Raw genomic sequence first — 6,213 nt, 5'->3', positions numbered from 1 at the left:
AACTCTCTGGTTGACCTTGATCATATCACTGCACCTCTCTGGGCCTGTTTTCTCATCTACAAATGAAGGGCTTCACTATACAATGCTTCTTTTATCTAAAGCAAACCATGACAAACATCTCTTAATAATGCCATCTCTACTCAAATCCCTGCTCTGTCCTCTTCATGATACCTCTGTATCTTCTTGCATTTGTTTCATTCTGCTGAATAAAGCCACTCCCTCCACTCCATCAACTTCCTCTCACATTCACTTCTCCACAGGCTAACAATAATAACAGAAATGAGAAAAAATGCTTAAGCACCTACTGGTTATCATAGACCATATTCTGTTTACTATAAATATGTCCATATTTATTCTTTGTCTTCATATGAAAGCCCCTTCTTTATTTCTATAATATATTTTAAACATCTGATGGATTTGGAAAATATTTAATAAAGACAGTTATGTTGACATGTGGAATTAAAAGCAGTATCCCTTCACAATTTTTCTTAAAATATATTTGCAAAGCAAAAAGAATGATGCACTGCTAAAATAATTTAGCCCAATGAAGCACTTGGGAAAAGCAGATGGCATGTCAGCATAGGAGTGGTGGAGAAAAACAAAAATAAGCTAGTTGGCTTATTTGCATTTGATTTCTTCATGGCATTCTCCCAGATGAAAAACCTGGCTTACCAGCTGGGGCACCTCAATTACAATTTTGGTTCACCTCCAAAATGTTTTGCTTGGGAATTACATAAGGATATGAGAAAACTTTTGGGGGGATAAGGAACTTGTGGAAATATTTGATACCTTGATTCTAGTGGCAGCTGTACAATTGTGTGTGTATTTACTAAAATTCATAAAATTACACACCTAAAAAGAGCGAATCTTACTGACTGTAACTTATGCTTTTTAAAACCCGACTTCACGGGATGCCTGGGTGGCTCAGTGGTTGAGCATCTGCCTTTGGCTCAGGGCATAATCCCAGGGTCCTGGGATTGAGTCCCACATTGGGCTCCCTGCGAGGAGCCTGCTTCTCCCTCTGCCTCAGTCTCTGCCTTCTCTTGGTGTCTCTCATGAATAAATAAGTAAAATCTTAAAAAAAAAAAAAAAACCCGACTTCAAATAAAAAGATTATAAAAGATAACTGCATCTATTCTAGAAAAAAAATAAGTGGTTTGTAGACTTTTTCATTCAATTATTTTAAACTTATAAAAGCAAACTATAAGAAAATATGAGATAATATTTTTTAAATTAAACTAATTGACTCAGAAAGAATGTCTTTTTTTCTATTCTTTTAATCTCTCTGAATGCATAGCAGAATAGTGCTACTTGTGCATACAATTGTCTCCACTAGTTTTGGTAGAAACAAACTTACTTCTAGTTGGTACAAACCAATGCTAATTGTTTTTATGACACTGCCAGATAAAACCACCTGTGACTATTAATTTGGTTTGAATTATATGAATTTCATAGTGAATTGAGAGCCACTCAGTTGTATGGCAGTGTATGTGTGTGCTTATCCCCCCTTTACAGAATTATAAGTAATCTTCCCTTACAGAAATATTATTACTTCAAATTAACTGCTCATTCTGTCACTGCTTACTTGAGTCTGATTCTTGTAGCTCAAGTTTTGTTACTTTTTGTCACATAAGAGTGCTAGTAGTATCCCGTAGTATTTGGATGAATATTTTCAAAGTTCAATTTTTTTCCATATAGGTCCCAATAAGGATTATATAACAACTAACAAGCTTGTATATTCATGAATAATTTATGTCCTTAACTGCTATACCATTGGAGGTGGGAAGAGTTGTAAGCAATGTGCTAAAAACCTGTTTTCCAAACCTGTTCCTTTCTTCCACAGTAATAGAGTTATAACCACCAACATAGTAGTCGCATTTCCCAGCCTCCTTCACAAGTAGTTTTGACTAAATGAGTAAGTTCTCTCCAGTGGTATGTGACAGGGCATAATGTATACCACTTCTAGGCTGGTGCCTACAACCAGGTATGCCTCCTCTCTACTATCTCTTACCTTCTATTACTTAAAGAAAAATAAAGTTGGTATGTGCTTCTTTGCTTTAGTGAGCAGAAAAAACAAAAACAAAACCCCCACTATGTCCTATAGACGTCTTCCTCTTACATCTGGAAGACATGGCTATACCTAGTTCCAAGAACATCTGGGAAGTTGGGTATCTAGCTGTTTTAGCCTCTATAGTTAGATGTGGATGAGGGATAAGAAGATAGGAATGGGTAGCCAATAAACAATGTCTGCTATAATGACTTCAGTGCAAAATGCAAGAATTTAGACGGAAAAAAAAAACCCAATTTGGATGGAGAATATTTAAAACAGAAAATAATGAAGTAAGCAAAAACCTGAAAGGACCACTTAATAAAATCATTAAGTGGTTCTTTAAAACTCCAACATAATTGTAAAATCTCTGACAATTCTGATCAAGAAAAAAAAGAGAAGACATAAATACAGATGCAGAAATCTATTTTCAATGTAAAAGAAATCTAAGTATGAATGAATGCTAACAAATTTGGAAATCTAAATTAATAGGTTAATTTTTCCAGAGAATATATATCACAAAAATTGACTCGAGATAGAAAAGTAGGGCAGCCCAGGTCACTCAGCAGTTTAGCACCGCCCTCAGTCCCAGAGATCCAGGATCAAGTCCCATGTCAGGCTCCCTGCATGGAGCCTGCTTCTCCCTCTTGCCTGTGTCTCTGCCTCTCTCTCTCTCTCTCTCTCTCTCTCTCTCTCTGTGTCTCTATGAATAAATAAATAAAATCTTTAAAAAAAAATAAGAAAGATAGTAAAGTATCATAGAAGAAATTTTAAAAGTCAAATATCTATTCCTTAAAAAGACCCTAGACAAAATGATATTTTGGGCAAATTGTTCTAAAATTTAAAGACAATTTCTAGGTTAAATAAATTTTCCAAAGTATAAAAAAGATGAAAAACTTTCCCACTAACTCTATATGGCTAGCATAATCTTGATTATAAATCCATACAAGAGCACCTGGGTGGTTCAGTTGGCTAAGCATCTGCCTTTGGCTCAAGTCATGATCCCAGAGACCTGGGATTCAGCCCCTGAATGGGGCTTCCTGCTCATCAGGGAGTCTGCTTCTCCCTCTGCCCCTCACCCTGCTCATGCTTTCACTCTCTTGCACTCTCTCTCACATATGTAAATAAAGTCTTTTTAAAAAATCCATACAAATAATAAATAATGATAGAATAAGCCAATTTAATCTGTAAACATATGTTTAAATGCTAAGTAAATCAAACTGCACTGTTTTAAAAGAAAATGTGTTTCTAACAGATATAAGATTCACATTGATTGATTAAACTTATTTCTAGAATGCAAGGATAGTTTAACATTAGAAAACCCATAATAATTTATTATCAGATTAAAATAGAAAATCCATATAATCATTGTAAAAGATGCCAAAGAACCTTTTAACACTTATTTCTAATTAAAAGCATTGTTTAAAAAACCCTTTAGTAAGCTAAGGAAAGGAAAAAACAAACACTTTAATCTAATAAAAGTATACATCAGAAATCTACAATATTATAATTAAAAGCATTTGGCAGCGATAACTAGCTGTACCCTACTACTAGTTACCCCCTTTTCTCTAATTAATATATATCTCGATTTTTAGCCAGGCTCATGGTTGCCTGGAATAAAAACTACATTTCTCAGTTCGCTGGCCACTAGGGGTAGCTGAGATTGGCTAAATCCGACTAATAGGATATAAACAAAAGTATCAGGAGCAACTTCAGAGAACTGTCGGTGTCAACAAGGATGAATTTCAAAAACCCACTTTATTGAGACGCCTGGGTGGCTCAACAGTTGAGCGTCTGCCTTTGGCTCAGGAGGGCATGATCCTGGAGTCCTGGGATTGAGTCCCGCCTTGGGCTCCCTGCATGGAGCCTGCTTCTCCCTCTGCCTTTGTCTCTGGCTCTCTGTGTGTCTCTCATGAATTAATAAATAAAATCTTTAGAAACCCCCCCCCCCGCAATATCAAGTTACAAAAGGCTACACATGTTATACCAAGTATGTAAATGCTAAGAACACACATAATAAATATAAATTCGAAGTGCACAGAAAAATCATAAAAATATTTAAAATGTTCATAAGAGTGAAACAGCAATATCAGAGGGAATGGGAAGGGAGGGGATTGTGTTCTCAGCTGTATTTGTAATATTTTATTTTCTTAAAACTAATTTTTTCAAAAGCAAAATAGTTCTGAATCAAATATAGCAAACAGTTAACAGCTACTAAATCTGAGTCATATTGAATGACCCAGCTATTAAGGTCATATTAATTTCTGTGCTTTTCTATGTGCATGAAATATTGCATAATCTAAAAAAATTTAGTTATATAAAATAAAGACTTGAAAGAAAAGGAAGTCAAAATTCACAGCAGGGAATGAATGTAGAGAGAGGGAAGAGAAATCCCAGCCAGGTTGCTTTGTTCTCAGATTCCAGGATGATTGAACATATATGAGCCTTAGGGCTTGGCCTAATTGCCTCCTCCCTGAGTAAATAAATGTCCCGAAGCAAAGGCTAAAGGTAATCTCTTTGATTTGTCATATCCCAGAGATTTTTCTGATGAGGGAATCAATTCAGATCCTCTATTCCTAGCAATAGATTATTAAATGACTGCAATCAGAGTAAAACCACTCTGGTATCTTTATTTACTACAGGGTTTTGAGGGGTTTTCCCCCTGAATTTATCAACAATTAAATCAACATAGTAAGGAATCAACAATTAAATCAACAATTAAATCAATTAATTAAATCAATTAAAACAATTAAATCAACAATTAAATCAACATAGTAAGGAATCAAAACTAATACACCCTATTTATAAGTAGCAATGCAAAGCAAAAAATGCTGAGGAACAAACCTAATAAAAATATGCAAGATCTACATGGACCAAAGCTGTAAAAACTTACTGCAAATTATAAAATGAAATTTAAGTAAATGGAAAGATACTCTACCTATTTTCTAGATAAAAACACTCAATATTCTACAGATATTAATTTTCTTTGAATTAATCTATAAAATTAAATAGTATCCCAATAAAATGTGCCTAGATAAACTGATTCTCAGATTCATCTGTAATAGAATGTCCAGGAATATTTTTAAAAGACAATGAAGACAGGAGATCCATATCAGGTATCTAAATACATTATGAAGCTTAAATAATTGAAACAGTCTGATATTGACAAGAAAATAGGATAATAGAGCAGAATAGTGGGTACAGAAACATTAACATATATGAAATTTTAGTATGTTAATGTTATATTTCAAATTAGGAAAGGTAAAAAATAATACATATGCATGTTATACAAATCATTATTCTTTATGACATTCACAAATATAAATCTCAGGTGGGAAGCGGTCTAGTGGCCAGCGTCTAGGCCTCTGCTGAGGGCAATCTAGCAGGAATGGGAGCCATCAGAACCGCCAACATGACTGTGGGCAAGAGCAGCACGATGCTGCAACACATCGACTATAGGATGAGGTGCATCCTACAAGACGGCCGATCTTCATTGGCACCTTCAAGGCTTTTGACAAGCATATGAATTTGATCCTCTGTGACTGTGATGAGTCCAGGAAAATCAAGCCAAAGAACTCAAAACAAGCAGAAAGAGAAGAGAAGCAAGTCTTCAGTCTGGTGCTGCTTCTGGGGGAGAACCTGGTCTCAATGACAGTAGAGGGACCTCCTCCCAAAGATACTGGCATTGCCCCAGTGCCACTTGCTGGAGCTGCCGGGGCCCCAGGGATTGGCAGGGCTGCTGGCAGAGGAATTCCAGCTGGTGTTCCAATGCCCCAGGCTCCTGCAGGACTTGCAGGGCCAGTCTGAGGGTTTGGTGGGCCATCCCAGCAGGAAAGAGGCACTGCGGCTGCTGCTGAAGCTGCTGCCACTGCCAGCATTGCAAGGGCCCTGACCCAGTACCTGCCCGGCCATGGGGGTCCTCCCTCACGTATGGGTCGGGGGGCATCACCTCCAGGCATGATGGGCCCACCACCTGGCATAAGACCTCCCATGGGGATCCCTCCTGGTAGAGGAACTCCAATGGGCATGCTCCTGCTGGGAATGTGGCCTCCTCCCCTGAGCATACCAGGCCTCCTTTGACCCTTGACCAGAATTATGGAAGTAGCTCCACAGAGGCATGGGCCCAATTACCACAAATGTGTTTGTTTGTTATGCCATTGTTCTTG

At 37.1% G+C, this 6,213-nt stretch overlaps 1 pseudogene; it reads left to right on the top strand.

The window, feature by feature from the left end:
- Positions 1–5,459: 5,459 nt before the first annotated feature.
- On the top strand, positions 5,460–6,127 carry LOC112929542 (small nuclear ribonucleoprotein-associated protein B' pseudogene; annotated as a pseudogene).
- The last annotated feature ends 86 nt before the right edge of the window (positions 6,128–6,213 follow it).

This window comes from Vulpes vulpes, chromosome 12 (genome assembly GCF_048418805.1).
Source record: "Vulpes vulpes isolate BD-2025 chromosome 12, VulVul3, whole genome shotgun sequence".
Classification (NCBI taxonomy): domain Eukaryota; kingdom Metazoa; phylum Chordata; class Mammalia; order Carnivora; family Canidae; genus Vulpes; species Vulpes vulpes.
Note: the sequence above shows the minus strand (reverse complement) of the source record. Positions and strands in the feature narration are given on the sequence as shown.